Source organism: Anser brachyrhynchus (assembly GCF_964034855.1).
Source record: "Anser brachyrhynchus genome assembly, chromosome: 6".
NCBI classification, from domain to species: Eukaryota; Metazoa; Chordata; class Aves; order Anseriformes; family Anatidae; genus Anser; species Anser brachyrhynchus.
In genome coordinates, this window is record NC_137700.1 from 37,167,690 (window position 1) to 37,195,169 (window position 27,480).

General features: G+C 35.2%; 1 protein-coding gene across 16 annotated transcripts in view; it reads left to right on the forward strand.

Moving 5' to 3' along the window:
- The window catches only part of ATRNL1 (attractin like 1), a 519,237-nt gene that overhangs the window by 391,230 nt on the left and 100,527 nt on the right, over positions 1–27,480 (forward strand). The window lies entirely within an intron of this gene.

Sequence of the window (27,480 nt, forward strand, 5' to 3'; positions counted from 1 at the left end):
AAACCTCATGCTCAGTCCTTCGAGTACAGAGTGCCCCCTAGTTAACATCTATCTTAATTAGCAGATATTACAGCAAACAAACAAATAAATAAATAAAGCAACTGTGAGTAGCATTTCCATGTTGTTTTATATGTACAGGTTTAAAGAATACAGACTATACTGCATATTTTCGTTTGTAGATAATGGCTACATTACTGCATTCTTTTATTGTAATTGCAGGCCATTGAAAAAGAAATAATAATATGCAAGACAATGTAATACTGGAATAGTGTAATAATGCATGAAATAGATTCTGGAAGTTTCACCTGAAAATAGGAGAATTACAATACGTGGATAATAATGAATATCTAATCTAGGTTGGGGTTTTGGTAGATTGTAATCCTCTATTCCTTTTCTTTTATTTATAATATTGTGTTTACAATTATTACTTTATCTTATTTATGATGGGACCTGAGAATGAGGTGTGATAGCTCTGAAATCTTTCAAGATTGTACTTTTCATTGCTGCCAATTCCTCTTAAATTCAAAGCTTCTCTTACTTTTCTCAATAGCCTCTTTCAATGGAAGATTAAATACACTATCAAATCTCTAAGGTTTATGGAGAAGTGAGCAATGTGAAAAACAGATTCCTAGCAGGAAGAAAAAGAATCAGCTCTTGAGTACTTATCAAATTGAGGCTCTCTGTCCTGCTACTGTATAGGAAGCAATCACAATTGTTCTTGCTGACATAGTTTAAATACATGGAATAGGTGGTGCATAAAAATGCCATATCTTTTTGGAGATGCTTTGTTATTTTCAGACCAAATTACTAGGACACACACAGACACCCACCCCTTCACCATATTTCTGTCTCCTTTTATTGTGGAACACAAGACCTCTCCAGCCTTCCACACTGAGGACAAAGTACACTGTAGTTAAAAGTTAACTTTTTGGAATGTGTTTTCATTGCTTCTGTGCTGACATCTGAGAACATTTTCTCTGTTGTCTTTTCAGAGGGAGGCAATGAGTGGGAGCTGAGGCGTCCAAACTCTAATTCTGTACATACTGATTATTTAATTAAACTTTAGAAGTAAACATCACAAGTTAATTGCCACATTTTCTTCTCTAGTGTCTTTTATTTAGCACTAAAAGAGGTAGATGCTAAAATATTTTAATTATATTTTACAGTTTTTATTAGCTTTTTCTTCCTAGACTAAGCATTTTCTAGTAATTGCTTAGTATTCAGTAACCATAGGGTTTTTGTGTGTGTGCGTGCGTGTTTTTTTTTTCTTTTACTAATTAATATATAGTTATGCACAGAATGGAGACCATTCAGAGTTTCCTCTGAATTAAGATATACTGTTCTATATCAAAACAAAACATTTTGCTGAGGATTAAATGAATGTGATTCAGGATATTGATTGTCCTTTTATGTATATTCTATAAGAAAGTGCTATATTGAGCTTCTGTTCCAGGTCTTCCCTGAATTTGCAAAAGAAGGACGCGAGAAGTTTTAATTGCAATTCTGTTCAGTCATAACTCTTTTTTTTTGGGCAGAAGGGAATTTGGATCACACAATTCTAGGATACAGTGCTTAAACAAAGGATAAAGTGAAGTAGCTATAACTTTGTTTTATTAAAGTAGAATCATAAAATTGTTTTAATAATACTGCGATATCTGATGCCCATTGTGATCATTTAAAATTAGAGTTCTTTTGGTAAAAAAATGAGCAAGATGCAGTAACTCCCTTCCAAATGTTCCACCAGCATTGAGGAGATCTTTCTCTGGCATATTAGGGGTTCCAGTTTGTGATGGTGGGGCATTGTGACCCCTAACCTCATAATTTCATTGTTGTGTGCTACTCACTGATACTTTAGATGTTATTGATATGCTTTTTATTGACACTGTGCTTCCAATCACATTGTATTGATCCATGTGCCCTTTGAACACAGTGCAATGTCATCGAACTGTTGCATACATTACTGCATCTCCCTTTCAACTGCATAGTAGGACTGCTGTTCATTAATGTCATCTGACTTATGTGGTGGTGGTTTTGTACAGCTGGTGTTCTAAATTTATATGGATGGTCTCATGCATATCAATGCTCATATGACTATCTACATGGTCATTTTGATTAGTTTTTTTTTATTATTTACATTTATTTTTAAATACCTGGAAGAAATTTTTTACTATAAAATTTGATTTTGCAGTAGTGAGGTACTTTTTGTCCAGTGTTTCGAAGCTGTATTTTAAAAAGTAAGAATATGGATACTGTATTTATAATGATTGCCTACTTTAGATACTTACACTACAACTGATAATATTTGGGTCTGTTTTACATTAGCCACAATTTACAGCAAATTAAAATCTTGAGAACTACAGAAGAATGCTGAAATTTTGTTATTTTGAGGTGTCTTTACCAGCCAGTCTGTCTGTCTTAATGTTTCGCCAACAAAATGACAGTATCCTAAAAAAGAAAATAAAAAATAATTAAAAAAAAATCATCTGCATCATATTCCTCCAGTTTCCTGCTGTCTGAGTAGTTTCCAGGCACTGGCAATAGCCTTTGCTCTTCCCGATTTAAATCATATTAATCATCCATCTTTACCTCTTCAGGCGTCCCTTCTGTGGAACTGATTTCACAACATGACATTACCAAGTCTCATCTTGTCATCCGTTCTGGCATGTTGGCTATATATCAGCTCTTAAATACATTATTGTCAGCTTAAACTTAATACAGGAAAAGTCAAACTTTGTTTTTCCCTTGCCCTCCTTCCCTATTGGTCAGCCATCCCTACACGTCAGCCGCCATCCTGCTAATAATATTGACAGCACAGTACTATCCTAATTCTAAATGTATGAGGCAATATCTACTGTCCTTGTAGCTTGATAATTAAGATACTAATCTTGTGCCCTATTTTGGAGAAAAAAATACCTATGCCAACCCCAGTCTGCATCATAATTTGCTTCCATTATAATGCCATTTCCCTACAGTTATGCCAGTAGAGGAGAGGTAGGGAAGTCAGGTGGGCAGTGAGCCTCCAGGTCCCAATAGGAGAACTGGCAAAGGGGGAGTACAGGGAAGTAGCTGGTATCCAGGGTCAGGTTAAAGAGAAGAAGGAATTCCTGAGGTCCCACTACTCGCAGTTTTATGTAGTGCAGGCTGTTAAGGAGCAGAGAAAGAAAGCATCAAAAGCTCCCTGTCCGGAGTCTGATAATACTGTGGTATTTTGTGAGACCACCATATTTTTTTCAGTACAAGATTCATAAAAATTTAAAAAACATTGTAGATCAATAGACGTGATACTTCTTGTCATGCAACGCCCTCAGTATTATGAAGTTTTATTATTATTTATTTCATTTCTTTTTTTCTGGACATGCTGCGTTTTGGTTCTTTCTTCATAGACTATGCCTCCTATAAGGTAATATTTTTTCCCCAAATACAAATCACTTTTGAAGATTCACTTCCACTGTTCTGCTGACAGTCATTTTACTTACCTGCATGTTAAGAGGAAAGATATTTTTTTTTCCTGTCCTGTTTTGCCCAGCTTCTGGGTGCTTTTCAGCTCGTTCATAGCACATGCATTTTTTTGAAATAGGGACAGATTCTTTCTTTATGTGTGTGAGATAAGGTGGGCACTATTGTAAATTCTAATGTAAGGTCATGCTAAGTCTCTGAACAGCAGCATCTACTGTGCCACATCTGCTGGAGTAAAGACAGATGTATTATTGTCTGCTTAAGAACCAAATGCAGATTTGCCTTTATGCTGATCATGCATTTGATATCTATAGAGTCTGACTGGGATTTCTTTTTTCAAATTGATGTTCTTTAATAATTATTTCCGCAGAAAAGCATGCAGTAATCCTTACAATCATTTTTCCATCGAGTTACTGCATCTCTTGTAGAATTGTCACAGATGTTAGATTGTTCTCTACTTCTGACAAGGTAAGATGATCTAAAGAATTTTAAAATTCACATAAAATCTGTCCTTGTTTCTCTAGTAAGTAGCAAGAAATATTTATGGTACATTAAATACGTCTTGAATTTCAGACACTGCTGATAAGTATAATGGAACAATATTCAATTATTTCTCATTTATTTGAGTAAAAGAATTGGAATTTATGCACCAACAGCAGTAGCTAACCTTATGCCAAGAATGGCTATTGGAAATCAGAATGACTTATTAAAACACACTAAAATCCTGTACCAGAGGTGTGGGGGGTTTAGGTAGCTGAAGTTTATACTAATAAGCTGTGTTGCTCTTTTCCCTTGCCAATATAGTCTCAGGACTTTTTAGCTTGCTTTTTAAATAATTCCAGTTAATTTCCATTCATTTTCTTGTTTAATTTGAAAATTCAATGAGTAATTTCTGAAACTGCAACCTAAGCATACTTCACTATTTTGTACAAAACAAACAAACAAAAAAAGGTTGTATGCTTTCTTAGCATTACACTTGCATTATTTTGATGACATAATGCTTAAAATCAAGGAACAGACTCTTCCCAATTCTATGTTACAGGTCATCGAATTGCCCCCTAGTATTCTCAGTTCCTAATTTTAGTGTCAGTAAAAGAGGATAAATTAACTGATATTGCAAGAGAGTAATAATTTATTGAAGGCAATGAAATTTTCCCTAGAGTGGTCATCTTGTTTTCAGTGACCATAAATGCAATAAATATTTAGCAAGAGGTGCTATCAACTATACTTGCACTTTTTGCTTACTTAAAAAGTCATGCTATATAATTTACAAAGTTGTAAGTGTGGCTTATGCAAACTGATTAGGGAGCTGAACTCCAAGAACTTTAAAGAACAGATTAATTATATAAAATATTATTAATTTTGTTTAAAATATGACCAGATCTGGTTATTCTTTGTTGTTATGGTGGGATAACTAGACATTATCCCGCGCTATCTTGTGGGAAGAGTAGACATTCTCCTGGATGGGGAAAGATGGTTTTGCTGGCTAATCTCTCTGTCTTTTTCTGTCTTTATGATTAGTGCTGAGGAAGGTGCAGTGTCAGGTATAGATGCAGCTCATGAAATAGTTCAGCTGAAATCATGTAGAACAAATTGCAGATTGTTCTGAATGTTTCTAGGGCCTGGGAAAACCATAGGTGGACTCAGTGGAGCAGAAACAGTTTAGAGACGTCTATCCTGTTACTTATTAATGCCATTCAGAAACTAAGGGTGTATTGTTTCTTTTGTAATTTAGAAGGCTTTGGATATGCATGATTTTAGAGCTCTCATTCTCTTTAATTCTTTTCTTTTTTTTCCATTTCTCATTTTCATGGTATGTCTGTAAGCCAAGCTCTGCTTGGCATTGGAAAGACCTTGGCTAAGTACTGTGTCCAGTTTGTAGCACTGTAACTCAAAGAGGACCAGAGGAGAGAGAATCTGGTTGCGAACAATGTGAGCAATCAGAGATTTAGAAAATATGACTACAAGGAAGAGTCAAGGAAATTGGAGCAGACTATTGAAAGGAGTCAAAATAATAACCTTCAAATATGCAAAAGGTTAGTAGCAATCAGGAGGGCAATAATTTTTTCTTTGTGTGCACTGTAGGCAGCAAAGGTGTAATGGACTTAAATTGTAGTAGAAAAGTCTTAGGACTGATATCAGGAAAAACTTCTCATAATAAAACTGAATCACTGGAAGCAATTGCCTGGGGAGGTGATGGAATTTCTTTTACTGAAAGTTTTTTAGAACAGGTTGGACAAACATTTCTCAGGAACCATGTACCTAATAGCTTCTCTCCTTTCAGCTCTGCCTACATTATGATTCTGATTGCCAACTAGCTCTTCCTTCTGCATACTCTGAAAATTCACCATTTATGTTGTTTGAAAATCTTAATTACCTTCATTGCACTATTAGTTTTCTGGTACTGAATGTTTCTGACCCTTCTTTTCACTGTTGTTCTTATCTTCATTGATGCACAACCTCAGCTTTCTTGGAAGATCAGAAACTGTTAAGTCATCTCTGACCCCCAGTCTCTCTATGACTGTCGGTTTGCCTAATGTAATCTCCAATTCGTTCTGGAATAGCTTTACTTTTCTCCTTGAAGTTTATATTCATGATATAATTATTTCTTATCTTAACCAGTGCATTAACATTTTTATAGCCTTTCAAGATCCATACATCCTAAACTACTAGATCTCAGAGAAATGTAGTCAGATGATACATCTGACACTGAAAAAAAGAATCTGTATTGGATCACATTTCCCATTTTTTTTTTTTGTATTACTCAAGGATTAGGCTAAATTTGCGGTACAGTGTCTCAAGAACTCCATTACCTTATGCTACATTTTGACCTTAATGGCTCACTGCATTCTTCTATGCCCATTGCTTCAGTCCTGTTTCTCTCTTTTTTTCTCTTTTTATTTTTTTCCCTCCTAAACTGCTGAGTCACTTTATTTTGAATCTACTTTCAAATCTTTCTTTTCTCCTTTGCAAAGCATTGATTCTCATTGGGTATCCTTCTGTGATAGAATGTATGAGGCATGCTATATCAAATGCAAAAATCACATTCTGTAGTTCTTTCATTAGAGAAAAGCACTTACCTGAAAGCAGAATTGTTTTGTCCCTGCAATAATTCCTCCCTCCCAGAATGATGTTTTTCATGAAATAAAATTTTACATTTCACGCTATTTATTGTGTAATTCAGTGGTCATATATAACAGTGTAGCTCTGCCTGATCAAGTATCTTTATATTTGCATACAGCTTTGGTTGCTTCTGCTTAAATTTGTGTCTAGCAATGTGTGAACGTTCTGAGTCTGTGATTCAGAACAAACACCTAATCTAGTTGCATGCGCATACTGGTCACCGCTATATTTTTTTTGTGTTGTGCCTACTATCTCTATTCAATATTAAGTATATGGATGTCCAATTCCTTGCCTGGAGTCAAGTTAACAAATTTTAAGATTTATAAGAAATAGTTCCCTCCTTTGGCATATGTGGAATCTAATAATCTGAGAAATGCTGTCTGGAATAAGCTGAGTCATTTTTTAATACTGACCACAATTATTTTATGTTAATTGTTAAAATGTACACCAACACCTCAAAACTTGTTGATGTCTTGAATCCTTACCTTAAATGATTTTTTAAAAGGAAAATCTAGATTGGTTCTGGAATGCATGCAGTCTCTAAACTCACAGAAAACACATTTTTAGTTCCTGAATTCTCTTGTTTGTTTGCTTATTTCTGTCGAATCAATTTACCCAAATGGGTGAACAGACATTGTAAGTATGCGTTAAAAATGATGCATAGGAGATTTGTATACTTCCAAGTTAGTCTCCTAATATTTCATGCTAGCAAGAAAGTAAAATGTCTGCTTAGCAGCCTGTGTGCTCTAGGACCTGTCAATCAAGTTCAGAAAACCTGGTTTTGTTAATTTTTCTTTGATAAAAATGTATCTTTCCACTTCACAAAATTTATTTTGCACATGTACTGCACAATCAAATGACTATAGAAATTACTTGGATAGAAATATATGATTTGTGTTGAACAAAATTGCCAACAAATTTTATGCTCAATTGGAACAATTAGCTGGATTTTTGGCTGACTAGCTAAATGTAGGTGTTTCAGCGATATTGGCATGCTGTGAATAGAAATTGTTAAATTGGTGTATTATGTTATGCATAGATGCAAATTGAAAGTATCAAAATACATATTCTGATTGTTTTCAAGCAGAAGTGTTTAGATGTATCTGTAAATGTTATGAAAAATGACACTGTACGTGTCGTATGTTCATTAACATTATTAAATAAAATCTTGTTTCATAAAGTAGATAGATACAAAATTCAGTGAATGCAAAATAAAATATATATGTTCGTAGCTCTAGGATTATCTTTTAACAAAGTTTGCTTATGGGAATCTTGGCTTTGGATAGCAAGTCCATGACAATGTAATTTTTCCAGAAATGTTTAAACAGAATACACCAAAGCATGGAAGTAACTATACTCTCAGGATAACTAAAGAGCACACAGAATGAATTTTTTCTTGGTTTCTTTGACTGGGCCTTTCACCTGGTTTGTACATACCGTTCTCTGACAGGATGCTCTTTTTAGTTATACATGTTTTCTGAGTATTTCTTTTGGTTTTAGATTAAAAGTTATTTATCATCTTTTCTTTAAACTTTCTTTAAAAGGAAAGGAGAAGAGGAATAAATAGATACAGAAGCTATTGTCTTTCATTAGCTATTTCCCATGCTTCCAGGTGTAACTGGCCACTGTAATGTGGTGGCTGATACTTGGCAGCTAGTAGTCCTTAGCTTTACCTTGTAGGGTCTACCTGAATGCTGTTTCCTAGCTCTGTAATCAAGTTTCAGTTCATCCAGCTAGCAACAATGCATACTGAAACAACAGAAGTGTCTAACTGTGGTGTCTAACTTTCATTTGCCTGCTTGCTTTGGGCTCTTGAATTTCCAGTTACACAGGGAAGTTTCAAGAAAAAGGACAGAGCACGTTCCTGTACAGGTAGACCATGACACCCTTCTGGATTTAGTAGAGATTGAAGTTCAGCTCTCTCATTGTCTGGATCACTCTTCATCTGTGCTATTGGAAAAAAGGCAAATGCAAGTCCTACTCTAATCTGCCTATCATCAGAGTGGGGGAAATTTAATGTAGCATGCTGCACAGCATTTCTTCTTGTTCCCTAACTTCTCAGTAGAAGCCTGCAGTTTAGACATTATTTTTGCCCTCCGCATGTTTTGAGAAGCATCTTCCTTTTTTACACTGATTGTTTAGAAAAGTATTGTAGTAGTTACAAGCAGACTAGATCACTTTGGTGAGAGGAACCCACAATTTCAGAAAGTCCATGAGGAGGCTGAGGATGTATGTCACAAGACATGAATTCCATTCATTGGCTTTAACAAAGCAGAGGTAGAAACATTGCCTATAATGTTAGTTTTAGTAATAATCTCAACATTTCTTATTACATAAAATATCATAATGTTCTTAGAATTTGAAAAATGAATAACCTCAATCAGGATTTAGGGCACAATGGTATGATTCTTTAAAGGTTCTGAAGGAGTTGTTTCCTTGTAAAACTTCTGTTGGAAATCAAAGGTTTATGAATGGTATACTGAAGTGTAGTAGATTCTGTAGTAATGTAGAAGTTTCAAAGGCAGTTAGACTGCAGTGAAATTTGGAATATCAATAAATTTGAATCAGAGCTATCTCTATAACAGGAGCTCCTTTAAAGAGTAAGCAGTATTTGTGATATGTTATTGCTTCCAGTTATAAAAATAGCGTATTTTACAAACCTATTAGAGCTTCCTATAACAAAGATTGTAAAACATTATTGTTCATTAGCGTGAAGAAGTAAAGTTTTTAACAGATATGTATGAAAATTTCCTTTTATTTTCATCTTTGGTACATATTCACGTTATTGGAATTTTATTTAACTTAGAACTTTTACTTTTCCAGTGCTATTCCTCATCCTATATCCTTGGTGAGATGACCTTTTTCTTATCTTTATTATCCAGCTTTTGGTAAGAAACTGAAAGTTTAAAATAGACAATTGCTGTCAGCTTCTTTTTTCCACTGTTTAGGCCTTTGAAAAAGTTGTATAAATATTGAACCAATTGGAGTTAATAAATAGAATTATTCTGTTCTGCAGACACCTTAATGGTTATTAAAAGAAAAGGCACTGGGCTTCTGGAAAGGTAGACCAGCAATGTATTTTATATTGAGATTTTTTTGGATTGTAGGAAACAGAAGGAATCAAATGTTGAACACACTTAAATATTAGTTTATTTGTAAAAAAAGAAAAGCATTATTCAGAGACTCACAAAAAACATTTGTGTTTTGCAACACAAAACACATAAGTGTAAGACAGTCTTTGTGATCCTCATTACATATAGGAAGAGGAGCTGACATGACTTTGGCAATGATAACCAGTGAGTTCAATTTCCTCTGGACTTGTGGATGCCATAAAGTGCATATTCCTTTTTTTTTTTTTTTCTCGTTTGTTGTTGTTGTTGTTGTGAATATTCTTCATGCAAAAAGAAAATCATATTAAAAGAAATAAAATATATTAGAATATTGTTTTAAACAGATCCAGTCAAGCATAATACATTGAAAATCCATAAAAAATATCCAAAACCTACTGTTGCAAACTCCTATGTATCTTCAGTGCTTAATCATGGATTATTATTCGAGCTACATTCTCCCATCATTCACTAAATTCGGGAATGGTAGAGTTGCATAAGATCCATATCCAGCACAATGTGTATCCAATACAGCATATTTAAAAAATAGACTAGTGAAATTGTATACTTTGATATACTTATTGAGGAATAGTGGATTTGTGTGTATAGTCAAATGCAGAATATTTGCAGAAGTATAAATAGTAAAGTTTGAAAAACTTCTATTTTTATAAATTCCTGGTATTCCCGGTAGAAGTTCTACCTGGAAAAAAAAAAAAAAAAAGTTCTACCTGAATATTAATCTGAATATTTAATTTTATTTTTCTCCAAAATAGTTACAGCATCTATTTCACTCCTAGTAGGAAATTGCTGTGGACAATATCCCTTGGAGTGCAAAGCTCCAGTGTCACTGCAACCTAGCAACAGTTTATAACCAGTTTGCCAGTCGTTTGCAAAATAAATAGCTAAAGAAGATTTTAAATAAGCTTCTCTAAGCCAAGTGTCTGTCCTATTTGTGACTTTCTTTTACTTTTAATTGAAAGAAGGTGTAACAGCTCAAGGTGAGAAAGAACTAAGAGAAGGACTGGAAGAGGCATATGAACAATATAGGACCCTAAAGGAAAGCAATAGTTAATGTATAGCTATACGTGAAGATGCAGGCTGCCTTGGAAGCAACACATATATCCATAAAATTGCACAAAACTGCTTCTAGATCTCCCCTAATGTGACCTCTTCATTAAGTAATGTGTTGCATGCAACCCAAATCATAATTTTCAAAGCCTTGACAAAGTGGTACAACTTTTATATGCACTGTATATAGCCATTGATATTCACAACAATAAATGGCATAAAACCTGTGCATTTAGTGTAGGAAATGTTCATTGATTTTTGGCACTTATACATGGCAGATGAAATGTAGTTGTGATGTTTGCAAGAGTACAAGAATCAAATGAGTCCTATCTGTTAACAAATATAATTAAAATTTAAGAGCAAAAATATAAAATACTAAATAATAACTACAAATCATAGGGTTTATATCTTCTTCCCAATGGCTAAACTATTGCTAGTTCTCATTCCAAAGACTAGCATTTCATTTATTAAAATATAATACCAAGAGGTTTTTGAAGCTTTTAGCACCAAGGCTTGGCTGGCACTTGTGTTGTATTTATGTTCCAGTCTGTCTGTGTCCTCTGTATATGTAGATTCATTCATTCTGTTTATAATACATTGATCCATTTTGACCTTTAATGATAAAGACAATAAAATGTGATCTTCACTGTGTTAGACTATAAGTAGGAGTTTTCATTTGTATTCTAAATTGGTGTTCTATGTAGGTGCTTGTACATGCTTATTGCCATATTATCTGATTGCTTTCTGGCAGTAAATGGAACATCATTAGTTGCTAATGTCTGTCACATTTGCTCCCTCATCCTATCTCCAAGAAAAGGAGTGTGTAACATCATGCTTATTAAGTGTATACATTTTGCCATATGTTTATGTTAGAAAAGGCAAAGTCAGAGAAATCTGTCTAGGATTTGTGATATATGATAAGGAAATTTTTGAAAGTCTGCAGACTTAGTAAAATTTCACTCACATTATTAACCTAATCCTAAGGAAGGTATATTTCCTGTGATACTTGGCATTAGTTTTGTTCCCAAAAGTTCCATTGGGCAAGACAAGCAAAACGGCCAACTATTGGCTTGATCACAGACCTTGAGGCAGTGATTTAGATGTGCCATCTTAGCCACTGAGCATTTTGAGGATGAGGTCTGAAACTTTGAACTTACATTTTTTAGAAAGCCAACACAGAAAGTAAGGCTTAGGGCTGTCATTTTTACAGCAATCTCTGCAATAGCCTTTGTTACTGAGGTATACTCTATTACTCTGTTTCAGGTAGTTTTTCAAAGGGCTTAAAATGTCCATGTATATCAAAGAGCTGAAGTCTCCCTGAGAAGTGGAAAGAAAACAAACAACTCATTATCTTCCAAAATGTGGGGTAATGACTTCAAATCAATTGGGAAAAGCAAAAAGCATTATACGGAAATGATACTTAATGAGAGCTGGAATGAATGAGAAAGCCAAAAGCTCTTCAAACAGCGTATAATGCTAATCATTGTTTGGTACACCTTCTGTGTAATTGTAGGGTCTTCAAAATGCTTTCCCACACTCACCTATACCTTTCCTGATTTTAACTCCAACCAGCTTTTCTTCATCGCTGTGCAGATTTTCTCCAAGTACCGTTCTGTTTCAGCATTATGATCACTAAGATAGTAACACGGTGAACACTTGTGACAGATGAGTACAACTATTTTTTACCTGAGTATTCACAGCACTGGAAACCTCATTTTCTATCCAGCTGGTTTGGGGAATTTATGTTAATAGGACCAAAGAACTGATCCCTGTTAGAAAAGTTCATGTTAGGCTGAAATTCATTATTTTTCATTATTGAATTTTAATTAGACAATAAACCTAATCTGTAGAAAACAGCATTCATCATTCACAATAGTATCATAGACTAATACAGGTTGGAAAATCATAGGCTAATTTAGGTTGTAAGAGACCTCTCAACTACCAGTCAAACTGGCTGTGGGTCAGTCAATCCCCAGACAAGGTCAAACCACCTTTAATCAGCTTGTTCAGGGCCCTGGCCCATGGTGTGTTGAGTATCTCTAAGGATTATGATTCCAAAATCTCTCTAGCCCTCATTCAAATGCTTGGCTAACCTCCTTGTGCAAAACCGTTTCCTAATTTCTCATCAGAATCTCCCTTCTTGCGGCCTGTTTCTGCTGCCTATTTCCTTATCCCTGTGTGCCTTGGAGAAAAGGCGTGGTTGGAATCAGCAATTAGATCCTGCCTTAGCCATCTCTTAAGAATGAAGAAATCCTGTCAGCCTTTCCTTCTAACTCCTAGGCCACCTATATCTCACAGGTTTGTTTACAAAGGAAAATTGTGGAAGACTGCTTTGAAAGCCATGCTGAAGTCAAGTTTGGAACCATCCACTTCAGTCTTCCACTAAGCCAGTCGTATTACCAAAAGCAAACAGGTTTCTGTGGCCAAATTTGCCCTTTGAAAATCCATTCTGGCTGTTCCTGATCAGCTTTTTGTCTTTCATGTGCTTGGACATGGTTTCAGAGAGGATTTCTGCTATAGTCTTCCCAGGGACGGTGGGAAGCTAGTTCAGCTGACCAGCCCAAATTTCCCCAGATGTGTGTAAAATTTGCCTTTTTACAGGAACCTCCCTGATTACCATGACCTAAGATGATTGTATTTTCTCAGTGACATTGGCCAGCTCCCACAGCATCCTGTCTGATCCTGTGCACTTGACTACATCCAATTTGTTTAAGCGGTCTACTGTGCATACTATGAGTAATACTACACCCCCTCAGACTCTGGCTGTAGGATTATGGATTTGGGAGACCGGAGAGAAGTCCTTATCAGTAAAGACCAATGCAAAGAAGGTGTGGAATACTACAGCTGTTACTGTGTCCTGAGTTACTAGGTTTCCTGGCCCACTAAGCAGCAGGCCTACTTTTTCCTCATGCATCCTTTGCTCTTGTTTCTGACACACTTACAGAAGTCCTTCCTGTTTCCATTCAGACTCCTTTGTAGTTTTCAATTTCAGCTGAGCTTTCACTTTCCTAACTGCTGGAACAATGTCTCTATATGCCTTTGTACGTATTGCTGAGGTTATGCTGAAGCTATATATACTTCCTACTAACTAAACCAGATGGATACCATTAGCAAAAAAAAATATAAAATAATCTATGTTGCTCAGGTTTTCAGACTTTTTTTTTTTTTCATGGAAAAAACATTGGATATAAAGTCTTGAATAAACTAGAGCAGCTTCGAGGTTAATGTAATCAAAAAACTGCTGTAAAGGCACTTCCCTCAGTAACAGCATGTAACAGTGGTCGATGTCTGTTTTTCTGCTGATACTTCTTGATGAGGCATGTTTTTTTGCCTTTTTTTTTCTTATTATGCCAGTCTGTAAAGTCCATAATTTTTTCCTGGCCCTTACATTTTAGTAGTTGCAACATGTGCCTTTGTATACAATACATAGTGAAGAATGTGTTAAATAATGTGTTTAAATACAGGCAGTGTACATGCAGTTATAAAACACAGTTATGAGTTTGTGGTTCATATATGGTGAGATGAGTTCTTTTTTTTGTTGTTGTTTGTTTGGTTTTTGTTTTTGTTTTTTAGAGGTTTTGTGGTAAACTACACACAGTTTGCAGGGTAACAAACCAGAAAGAGTTGATGAAGAAACTACTTATAGGCCTTTACATGTGCTCAGCTTTGATCAGTTACCAATTAGAAACAGCACCTGTAAAATAAATTAAAAAAAAAAAAAATCCAAATAAATAGCAAATTTGCCACCTTGTGTGAAAAGTCTGTAATCATACTGAGAGATGTCATTCAAAGAAAGTATGAAGAACCATGGCTGGCCACCAAAAGCAGCCAGGAAAGCTGGTGAGTTGTGGGAAGAAAAGTCTCTCTTCTTTCTTGTTTAATGCAAGGTGCTTCAGCAAAATAAAGGTGAAGTTATTATCCATGTCATGCAAGTTGACATAGCAAATGCTATTTTAATTGCTTAAAGAAGTAAAAACAGAAGAAAAAATGGGTTTCAAGTATGCATTACTTGAGAGAGAAGGTTGTCTCTTCTAGTGTGATTCTGTTTGCTTGGTGTTTAGTTTTTTTCTTGGTAACACGTCAGAGTTTCTTATTTGTGTGTATCAGCTGCCCTTTAAGAGAATCCACTGTTAAAAATCTTCTTTTGTTTGTGTTAGTACTTTCTTGCTAGTCTCGCCTTTTAAACCTGCCAGGTAGTTTGGGCAGATGTAACTCTTCTACTGAGCAACTATTTTCTTCTTCTTCTTCATCTAGCAATAGGCTGGCTGCTCTTAATCATATTACAATTTCACTGAAATATATAGTACCTCTTTGTTGAAATAAGTGTGTTTACCTGACTAATTAAAAAATCCTTGCCACATCATAAAGGCATAACTTTCTTTCAGTGATTTAGTAACACATCTTAGTGCTAAGTGTCTAGACCATGCATTTTTAGGTTAATATGTTTAATTGATACTTACAGTTTATCCTATTCAGCTGTTTATATCTTATTACTGGCTCTGATTGTCAACCAGCGATAACAGCATTGAGTACTCTCAGGTACTCAGTCAGTGAGTTATCCCAAATAGCTTTCTCTTAAGTAAATTACAACACTGTTATATGAACAAAAGTGTTAGTGTGTTTAAAGACTACTCTTAACTTCTTTTACATAAGTGACAGTATGAGCCTTGGTTTAGTAGTATTCTTCTAATCCATCTTTTGACAAGTCTTAGCAATTGCTTTACATGTCTTCATGTAACTAGCCTCTCTTCTCCTTTTTTCAGCTTTTCTAACAGATAAGTTAATGACAATCAGTCCTCTGTATTAGCCTGTTGCTGTGAATAATGTAATGTGGGTCCTAATCTTCCAAACAAACTTATGCGCTTATCTGTCTTTCCAAAAGTAGTCTATCTGACCTAAAAATAAATAGGCAGCTACAGTTCAGTGTGTTCATAAAATTTGGCAGGACCAATTTTATAGTCAGTTGCGCTGTGGTTGAACTTATAAACAATTACTTGTGATTATTGTAGATGTATCTAGGGAACTACTTTGAATTATAGGCTATAGAGCTGCTATAGTGAAATATATATATACAGAGAGAGAGAGAGAGAAAGTGGAGAATGGGTTGTATTTGAAAATGAATCTTTATCAGTGTATACAAATCATGAAACTGAAAGTAATTATTTAAGCTACAAATAAAGAAATTGTCCTGTTTGCTATATATGGTCTGATGCTATTGATGTAGTCTACTGATCTACTTTTATAGATGTTTTAACTCTCAATGAATGAGATCGTGAATGTATTAAATTATAGCATTTGTGCCCTTTTTCTGATCTGGAGGCTTCTGTGAAGGCGATGTGTTAATATCTGAGGTACGGACTGAATCTTCTCAAACTTGTATTCAGAAATTCAGTGTCACCAATTTTGTGCAGTCATAAGCAACTTGAAATCAATGTGGCACAAGGAAGGATACTCAACTGTTTTATCTCTAACAAATGACAGTAATTAGCCATATTTCAAGCAAAAGATAGTGTGTAATAGATAAGGAAGTTTGTCTTATATACAGTGCCTATTACCAGAGATGTTGGGTCAAATGAACTCTCAGTTATGCTCCTGTATAAGCTGTTTTATCATGGAATATGTATTAAAAATGATGCTTATAAAGCAAGTTTGATAAAGGCAGAAGAAACCCTTAGAAATTGATGCCATTAGTGAGCAGTCAGCATTAGTATTTACTTTGATAAAGAGTAGAGGGATTCTGATGGAAATTGAAGAAAACCTGTACGTTCTTCTTGTATCTTCTTCTGCCTGTCCTAATTACAGAATAGATGTTCAGTTCACCTCTGGTCACTTCTGCAGTGATTCAAATAACAGCTTTTTTTTTTTTTTTTTTTTTAAGTCTATAAATATAATAATTGTTTTCAAGTATCTAAAAATTCTTTGGTGCTAGTTTATATTACTGACCCTATGATATGGTGACCTTGGAAACAAACTATGGTAGGAATGAGGCTTCCTACATTGGGTGGACATACAGGTTTTTCCACTTCAAGATAATGGTAATCTGAGGTTCAATAGCAAATAACTGATTAATACCGTAATATATTTTTGTTCCAATCTGTAAAACCATTGAATCAGTTGAGTAGCTGGTAAGTACAATTGATTCCATTTACCAGCTGTAAATAAAGGGGAAAGTTGTGTGAGGAAAAAGTAATAGAATATGTAAAAGCTGTGACCTAAGTAAGCCAAACCCTGTCCATTGCAGTAAGTAACATTTATAAAATTACTGCAAAGCAGCGGAAGAGGGGAATACAAATATACCCCCTTTTATGTAGAGCATTCCTGTATGATCTCAAAATGCACGTGATGCAGGTGAGCCAACACCACAGTGTATTCTGGGGGGGGTGGTGTTCTGGTGGTAACAAGGCTGTTGAGTAGCTGTGGTTAGGGCTGGAAACATGCACACAAGTTAGGTGTAGTAACAATGCAGGCTTCTGCTACAAAGGGCCACCAGCTTAAGACAGTGACACAAACTTGCTCATGATGCTTTCCACAGTGTTATTAAGACGCACTATAGGCTTTGTCTTATGATAACTTTACTACTACCCTGTTGGAATTCTGATGAGAAAATGGAACTCTGTTCTTATAGAAACTCAAGTTTTAAAACAAACAAAAAAAAACACACACAGAATTAATGCATACCTGGCTATATTCAATAGCATCTTCCTGAAAATAGATAGTGTCATCCCTGTCATTTTCTTTTTTTGTTTTTACATGTGACTATTTACCACTTATATGATAGGAATTCCCTGCTCACCCCTCCACCTGCCCTGCATAGAGTAAAGGGTCAAGAATGCCAATAAGGGATTTCAGAATGATGAAAATAACCTGCATTCTTAATAAGGCTGTTACTGATTCTGAGTAGAAAACCAAATAACTTTTTTTTTTTTAATTATCATTTCAAGTCTGTCTGCAAAGGATAATCTATAACGTCTCTTAAGATTAAAAATTCCTTTATAAAAATCGATTTGTGAAAGTTTAGTGTTTTCTTCATAAACATATTTAAATAGGTACCATATTCCAAGATATATACTTTAAACTTGTAATGGAGTCTTTAGGTGTTTATACATGTGACTGATTCAGAAAATAGTGCAAATCTATATGTAACATACTTGTGAGCACAGATCAAATTTAAAAGGAGTGGTGTCAAAAGAATAAAATCTGTTCTTTGTAGTGGAGCAAATATTCCTACTGAATGAACACTGAAGTGTCCTGTTGCTGTTTGCATGTGCAGAGAAAATCAACACTGCTGATGTTGTACTTCATTTCCTTTCCTATAACATGATGTTGAGTTATTAATGTACTAATGGTGAGGTTTAAAATGTTTTTAAAATGCTGGCAACACTCCAATGTATCTTAGAGTGTCACAATTAATGAAGTGAGGTTCTTCAGTATTATCTAACAGTCATTGTCATAATCTAAGTGGTATTTGTGGAGTGTAGAGTCAGGCTTCCTGAGGTGTGAATGTCCTTCTGCTGACTTACAGTCTTAAATTATTTAAAGTAGTAAATTCTATACAATGTAGATGAGGAACCTGTCAGGGAAAGCAAATATTGTAGTAATTCAATATTTCAGTAGCCTTGTAGCTATTTGAAGCAGTCTACTAGTAAACAATGTTTATTTTCATGTTTAGGTATAAAAATGTTTCTATATACCACTAGATATTCATCCCACTTTGCACACAGGAAAACCAAGGAGGGAAAAATTGGAAGCAAGCCCAGGTTTTCTTGTTTCCTATCTGTGTCTTACTTGTAAATGATAGTATTTATATTGGCCCTTTCTATCTTCAATCTAGATGTGGCTTTCAGCATAACAGAAGCCATAAAATATAACCCAATTATTACTACAGCTATTCCTACAAATGCAAGGCTTAACTAGTGCTCATCCAGAAATACAATGTCGATTTAAAAATACTGAATGAAGTGTTGGGATAAACTTCTCCCAAGAGATTTTGGTGTCATAATCTGTTGCTGTAGTACTCAGGCTTTTAGATGCCTGATTTTGTTTTGAATCAAGAGCCATGTGTGGAGCAGAGCCAACAGGGAATGTTATGAAGGGACACCTCTTCAAAAGTTCCCAAAACAGGCTGGGGGAAGCTTGTGTCAAATAAAAATTCACAATTAAAAATGATCTCCTGGAGCTAAATGCTCATGCTACTGCTATCAAAAACAGGGGGTTCTGCTGCTTCTGTTCTTTGTAAAGTAGCTCAATGCCTCACAGTCACTGTAAATATAAGAGATGGGTGTTACATGCCATCAGCCAACACAGTCAAAGAATAATCTCTGAACTGGACATAAGACTATTGAACTGGTCATGTCACTTATTGCCATGGTTGTGACAATGTAGAGAAATGAGTTCATGAGCTCCACAGACTAGGGGGAAACCTGACCCAGGATCTAGGCTGCTGTTCTGGGAGAAAGAAGGTATTGGTATGGCTTTTCTAATCTCTGCACTGTGTGATATCCAAGCCTTTAATACAATAGAACTGTTGTAGTGTGGTGTTCATGTATTGCCTTTTGAGGTAGAATCAAACTTTATCTCTCTTGTAATATCTTGACGATAGGTTACAAATTCATTCTGGCCTACTTAATCCTGAATTTTTACTTTTTCTATAGAAAATGTGAACAGAGGCATGTTTACTCTGGTGTTCCTGCAGTAAGACAGACAGGGACTTAAGTGCCATTAAAATAATGCAGAGAGGATTTTGGTGGACCAGTATCTTCGGAATAGACATCTAGATTCTACATGTCCTCATTTTGGTCACAGTTGATCCTGTCAGTCTGTATCTGCATTCTTTGAATGGTTAATACTTTTCAAAAAAAAAAAAAATTTATGGATCTATTTTAAATAATGCAACAACTTGTGATAAATTTAAGAGCTACTTAAATTTGTTTTGCCTTTGTCTATTAAAGTGGTCTCAAAGTCTTACTTTTTATTGGTACTTGTAGATCTTGATTTAATAGCATTTTAAAAGGTATTCGATAAAGCTAATTGAGTTCTTCACGCTGCAAAATATGTTTCCTAGACTACAAATTGTTCTGTAGCTCTCTTCTGAATGTGATATGATTCTGCACTTTTTGTCTTCCTTGTTTGGAAAGTAGGACTGGAGTTGAAGGATGAGCTCTGAAAGTTGGTCTTAAACCAGTATCATTTTGTTAATGCCTCATTTTTGTTGAGGATCTGCACAAAAATGAACGGAATCTTACAAATGTTATACAAAAGCAATACTGCATTAATCTTTTTTCACTTTTCTGTTTGTACTCAGTATTTATTTTTCTGAATAACATCATACTGGGACCTTGTACTAATCTTGTTACTGAGATTCAGTTAGTTTCCCAGTTCCCCCTAGGATGAATAACATCCTGTGTCTAGGTAGTACCTTGCATTCAGCTGTTTTATGATATGTGTGTCTTCCTTACAGCTGTCTTACTACATAGTGTTTATCAATGGTAAATAACAATTTCTGACAGATCAATTTTATTTATCATCTGAAAACTTTATTAAAAGGCTTTATTACCGTGTAATGATTGAAGTAATGGATCATATGGAATCAAATACCACTTGTAGGATGCCAATAGAAATACTAGATGATACTTCAAATTCAATTAATTATAAGCTGCCTCTATTTTAATTTAATGTAGACTGTTACATGGATCAGTCAATCCTGGTGTTAAATGGAAAGATCAACTCACTTTTTTCAGGTGTGTGGTAATGCCTTGCTAGCTTGACTACTACCTTTTCTGTTCCAATTTAATTCCAGATTCTTGTATATTTTAGTAAGGGTTTAAGATGTGATACAGACTTCAAACTATGAATTATGGCCACATTTCTTTATGAAAAAGCTTTTTCAAGCAATTTCTCTTTAGAACTGCAGCATTTTTTTTTTTGGCCAAATTTGCAATGAGATGCTCAAGGGGAAAAAAGTGCTTTTTGAAGTCCACTTCACTGTTATTCTGATTCAGAGAATGTAATTCTTGAACCTTCTAGCACATTTACTGTAAATATATAAACTTTTGACTGAGAATTCTTTCCTTCCATGCCCCCTAAAAGGGGAAAAAGTAAAATGCCATATTTTCCCACTGCTTTCCAGGTATTAAATATGTGCTGACAGGGTTGGGAAAAGCCTGTTGGCATAGGTATGTGTGTTGTTAGTTTTGGTAATGAAACTAGAGCTATGAAATCTATGATTCTAGATTAAGAAGTTCCCATCTCTGATTGTCTTTTCATTTGTCAGTATAACTTTGGATCAATACAGTAAAACACCATAACAGTCTGCTTCAAAAGTAATCCTCCAGGCAGAGGGTTATTTCTGTTATTACCGAAGGGTCCTTGAACATGGTAAAAATAACTGTCTATTTGGAAGGATTTTTAGTTGAATTTTTATATATTTAAGTCATGCTTTCGCAATGTTCAAGTGCAAAGTTATACCTACTCTGATTCCTAAATGGAAATCTGTAATTTGTCCTCACTCTACCTCCTCTGGAGATCTTCTTGGGGGGGTGGGAGGGGATGATGACAATGACTTTCTGAGGTTTGTCATCCTAAACTGCTCCTGGAACAGTAAGAGCAAATGAATCTCAAACTGCATTTACATTTATTCATGAAGAGACGTACCAGACTTGAAAACAAGTTTTTGTTGTTGTTGTTTTTAATTCAAGCGCTCTGTTAGCCTCACTTGAAGCTAAAGCTAAAATGTTTCCTTACTTATTCAAGATCTTTGTAGACTGTCTGATAAATAGCAAGGCTAGTGTTGTGCTGGTTATGTACTGTTATATTTTTAAACTAGGTTGGTCAATAGCTGTGTTCAGCCTGCAGCATTTTCCCAATGGAAGCTCAGTCTGTTAGCTCGAGGATAGGCTTAGTAAATGGATTTCTTTTTGCTAACAGAAATGATCCATGGGAGTTCCCATGAGGAGGGGAGTCATGAGGCAAAAGACAGCTTTTCATGCTGTAAAAGAGAACCTAGGAAGTAGGAATCTGACCTGTTTTTGAGGTGGCATTTCAAAGGCTTTGCTGTTGAACTTTTTTCTTTATTAAATCAATTCATGTTATTACAGGAAAGTTGAAAAGCCTTTTTGAAACTTTTTAGCTTATTGTTGCTTGTTTGCAACCATGGCTGATCTTTCTTGAAGGCAAAGATTATGGGAGAATGTTAATGCGACAGTTATTCTGAAATATGAAGTGATCTGTGTCAGCTAATGAATGTACAGTGTGCTAGCACAAGGTAGTTCCAGTAACTTAGTGAAACTGTCAGTAAGCTTCGTGCACTGTCATATCTGACAGATAAGAGTCCAACTTGGTGAAGTTTCACGGGCACCTATTGTGAGTATGCGGGAGCACAATTGGATTCAAAGCCTTGTTTGCAATGTTTTTTTTTTTTTTTTTTTTAACAAGCCAACAGTATTTTGAGTTTTCAGGAACTTCAGGGTATTGCAAGGACTTACCAGTCTGTCTACAAGTGTTATATGTGGTTTGTAGATGTAAAGCTTTAAGCAGATTAATAAACTATTAAATAATCACAATCTTAATTTATTGCTATAATGTAACTGTGTATCTATATGCAGGGACTGCTAACTGAAGTCGTGATCACCGTAAATTCCCTGGATGAGAATATTCCTGGTTCACAATTGCCATCAAATGAACTAAAAAGACTAAAAATATGAAGGATAGTAAAGGATGAACTAAGGCCCACAGCCCCCAAACAGCATAACTTGGCCTCTTTTCACTCTGCTTACAAACCAGCAAGCATTTTCTTATTCAGCATCTGGACACCAGCACTGCCCAGATGTGCTGAAAGTATATTAAATGCCTCCAAGTGTGGTCTAATTGCTAGCATGTGTGACCTAGGAGACACGCCCCCCCTTCCCCGGCTGAGCTGGCCAGAAGCAACATTGCATCTTTCTCCATGTTCTTGAAAGCTTACAGAGTCAAGCCTAATGCTGGAGCAGTAGGGAACCGTTTGCAATTAAACATGCTGCTGGTGGGAGGAATGGGGGTGTCTGGGTGCTAAATACAGTTGCGAAGTATTCTCTAACTAGTCAATAGCTAAACTGAGTTACAGGCTGCTTAAATTATTTACAGAAGAATTTAAATTTGCAAACTTATTAGCTGGTGCTTTTAACAACAGTCAAGTTATTGAATGTTCAGTGCTAAAATGAGTTATTACAAGTAAGTTAACTGTTTGAAATTAAATTAGGTGATAAACAATCTATTTTTCTCCCGTAAATTGGCATTCATGACAACTAGTTCTAATATGCACCTGAACCCATTATTTTTGGTACTTCATAAAGTGGCAATTGATAGCAATTTGTATTGGCAGACTCTTATTGAACATAATTTCTCAACAAGAACCAGCTAATCAATTAATTAATCATAGTTTTACTTGAGTTTGTTTTTATGTTGCTCTATCATTCAGAAAATTAACTGTTAACATTGTTTTTGATTAATGCAACTTAACCACTTTAGTTTTCATTGGCTGAATTACCAAGCTTAGACTAATTAAATAAGTGTTAAAGCTTTTTGAATTACTAGCAAAATTGAAAATTACATATGCTAATTTGCAAAATACACAACAAATCCTAACTCCGTTATTGTTATACTCCATTATACTCCGTTATACTCCATTGTGCAGTATTTCAGAAAAGGTTGTCTTGCATTCCCTCTTGAAGACTGCATAGGTGTATGTGAAAAGATCTAGATCCTTCTGGAAACTTGAGGTACTAGTCATCAAAAATGCTGTGATGAATATTACTATCAAATCATTGTCTTTCAAATCTATCTAATAAATATAATAAATCTATCTAATAAAAATAATAAATGTGATAAAATCTTCCTTCAAATTAAAAAAACATTTTTAACTTTGAAGTTGCAAATGGGTATATCCCTCCTGCCAGTTTATTCTGGACAAATGCTTTACGTACGTAGACTCTACTTACTCTAGCAAATCTGCAGAGGATGCCAAGACTCGTTGCTTTGAGTACCCTTGTAGTCAAGAGGACTTCCATTGAGTCCAAGGATCTTCTTGTCTGTTTCTCATTGCAGTAACAGAACCTACACTGTTTTGATTTTTATGTTGACATAAATTTAATTGCAAAATATTCAAATCATAATTTCTATTAAATGCACTTTTGCCTTGATAAATACTTAAGTCCTGGCTCAGTACCCTATTTTCCTCGTATAAGTACACCATTCCTCTTACAAATTAGGAGAATTGCCATGATCACCTCTAGTTCCCACGTTACCAGTATTTATACAAATAGTAGAATATACAAAATGCAAAGTAATCTGATAATACTGATGAATGTATTCACCAACTCATATGCTTAGGCAAATGTCTTGAAATGCAAATTTAGATTATATATTTTTTTTTCCTTTGAAAAACATGCACGTCTTTATTTTTTAGCTTAGTTTGATAGAATAAAAGCTGCCAGTTATTCTGTGTCTGGGAGCTTGTTTGCCAAGTGACAGTTTTAATAGAATGAGGATAAATTAGAATTCCATTAATATATTAGTTTATCAAGAAATGGTAGTTATTGCTTTGTAAAGATGCTAAAAGGGTTAATTGAGCTTTTTTTCAAATAGTTTGAGACAAAATCTTGAAGGATATAAGCAAAGCCAACCCATTTGTGGGGTTACTCCCAGATCGTGCTGTGATAGGATACCTGTACTGCTATGTACATACCAGCAATAGACATTTTCTAAAAGAATGAAATGTTTTCCTCCATCGCTATCTTCCTCACTCTTCCAGGTGGAAACAATATTTTGTTCTTTTAGGTCCCTTTATAATATTACGTTACTAGTCTGATTGCCTTTGTTTCTTTTAATAGTTGTTAATAAATTAATATTTTTGAAATCCTGGTAGAGATAAGTTATTAGGAGTGTGGGCAGCCTTTAGTTGGTTACTAAATAAGTGAATACAGTACAAGCATTTTACTAAACAAATAAGATGATTCTTATTTTGAGTGATTGTTTCAAGGTGGTGTAAGGTACACTGAAGTCATCCAAATGTCTTTTACTTCTGCTACTTCTACAAGAAGAAAGCTGGAGAGAAGGCTGTGGTTCTGGCTATATACCTGAACGTGCACTTACAATATACCTGGCTGTATACCTTGGTATGATAATTGTACTGTCTGAGAAAATCTCACAAGCATCTCTTTCTCTGTTACTAGCCTACCTCAAAAACAATCCAGTATTATCTCAAAGTAAACCTCCTCTACTAATGACCAGATTCAGCATGAGAGATGTTGGACATTTCATCAATATAGTTATGTAATATTGAGATAGAGATACTTTTTTTTTTTTTTTTCTAGTAAACTGTAGTCTAAATTGCAGTCTCACCTAAGGGGATGGGGGAGGCTTAACACCACTACAAAACTGCTGATGTGTATGCATACTTATTGTCAGACCTCTTTTAACACAGAAGAGCTAGGATACAATAAATCAGTTTAGGTACCAGAGAATTTGATTGGGGTGCTCAATTTTACTATAATAGTCTAATCTAAAACACTCAGCCCTTTTCATCTCTTCTGTACTCCTCCAAAATTGTTCCTAACAAGAACAATCTTCAAAAATGGGGCATTTGAGACAAGTTAATGATGCTATAGCTACTCAAGGTAACCATTGTCTAGAAGTCGCATTTGCTGCCGAAGCAGAAGCCTGGATACAGTGAATAGGTGAATAGTATCTAAGTTCTCTAGCAGCTTTGACTTGAAAAGAATGATGTATTGGCCATTAGAAGAGCCATACAGTTGGACAAAAACAGTGGTTTAAAAAAAAGACAGAAAATGCAAACTGGAGTAGAGGCCAACCTAGTTTTAAAGGTCACTACTGCTTACCTTTTGCACCAAGCTAAAATCTGGGAATTAGGAGTTTACTTCTCCTGGCTTAGAATCAGAAAAACATTCAAAGTGATATTCTTATCATTGTTTATCCCACTGTTTTTTTCAAAGGCAGTCTCACTTACCCCACTGCACTCTCCCTCCCAGTTTTTATGCAATTAAACGCTTGTCTTTAAATTATCAACTCTAGCAGTATAGTTCTGTATTGAAATGTGTCTTGCATGACGTAACTTACTGTGAATATTTGATTTGCCCTATTGATAAATCTAATCGAAGTGTTCAGTGTGACCATTAGCAATTTCCCTGTAATTATGTGAAAAGATAAAATAACATGAGGAAAGGAGACAGTTTCAGGCCTTGAATTTAGTATCTCAAGGGAGGTTTGTGTGTGAAATGGAGCTGCTGAAAACAAGATTTCTCTAGTGAGCTGGAAAGGAAAATGATTTTCCCAGTGCACTTCCATTGTCATCATGCTAATCACTACAATCTTGAACTGAATCTTGTTTTTTCTTGCCAGGGAACAGAAACGTATCTGAACATTAGGAGATGGGAATGATTTTTTTTTTTTGAAGTCATTGCCCCCTCTGCTGCCCCCCCTCCCCTCCCAAGGAAATAACACATCAGTAACAAACTCTCACTTTTGGAAAGAGTAGCCCTAACTTTGAAGAAACAAATGTTGGCAACTTAGAACATGGTATTCCCTTCCAGTAGATCACCTAACACAATTCCAGCTCTCCGATGAAAAGGTGCATCCCTGAAATGTTCTTGGCACAACTTTCTGTATCTCTATTTATTTCCAAGTCTTGCCCTTCCTTTGGGGAAGGAAGCAGCATTACCAGAATCTTTTCAAGATTCTTACGCTGGCAAAGATGCATGGTAACTCCATTAGGGACAAGCATTAGAACACTGGGTGCTTTTTATTTCAGAAGCTTTTGGCCTTTGATATTGTATGTATATTTCTAATCAATTAACAAAAATTGAAAGGATTGGATAAAGCACTATGTACTGCATGCAGAATTGATATCACATAACTTATTGTGACCTTACTAGGGTATTTAAAACATCTGCAAAGCTGCAAAACTTGCTTCCATTTATTGTTCACAAGCAATTCAGGGTACAGGGAATAATCTGGCTAAAAGTGACTTAAGGAAATATACTATTCTACTGCTAATAAAGGTTAAGTTTCCTTTTTTTGTCCTTCTTAGTTGTGGTTCAGATAATGACCTACAGATAATGCACAGCTTTATTTGCAATAAGGCATAGTATTGCAAGTGACAACTCCACCACAGAGACCAAACAGATTTGATTGCTTCTCCTAGTCACTTAAAAAAAAAATAATAAAAAAAAATGGTAGATTGTTTTAAGCATGTGCGTGATAAGGAAATCTAGATCTGCTTTGAATTGTACCACTCACTCCTGTCAAGCTGTTATTGACCCCCTAGTAAGTGAAACTGTCTCTGGTGTTGTGTTCATGAGCAGACTTGTCTGGACAGGTTGACAATGTGTGTGGCTACTTAGTCTGCAATACCTCCCCTATTCCCATCACTTTGTTTTATTTAACGTTTTTTCTTGGTTTTAAATCAGGAATCAGAATTGGACCCCAGATTTTCAGCTGTTTTAAATGAAGATTAATTTCCTCCCACCAAGATTGCTGTATAAACATGTAGTATTCTTTAACTAAAACATTGTCAGGCTATAGGACTACTTTCTCATTTCTGTTGTGTTGTCTGACCTCTTGTTGACATGCCCATATAATTAATGATGCATAATTACATCTCACTGCTGACAAAATGCTGCGGTGATGTTTTTCTTTATTAATAAGGGCAATTATCTTTAAATCAAGTCACTTGTCT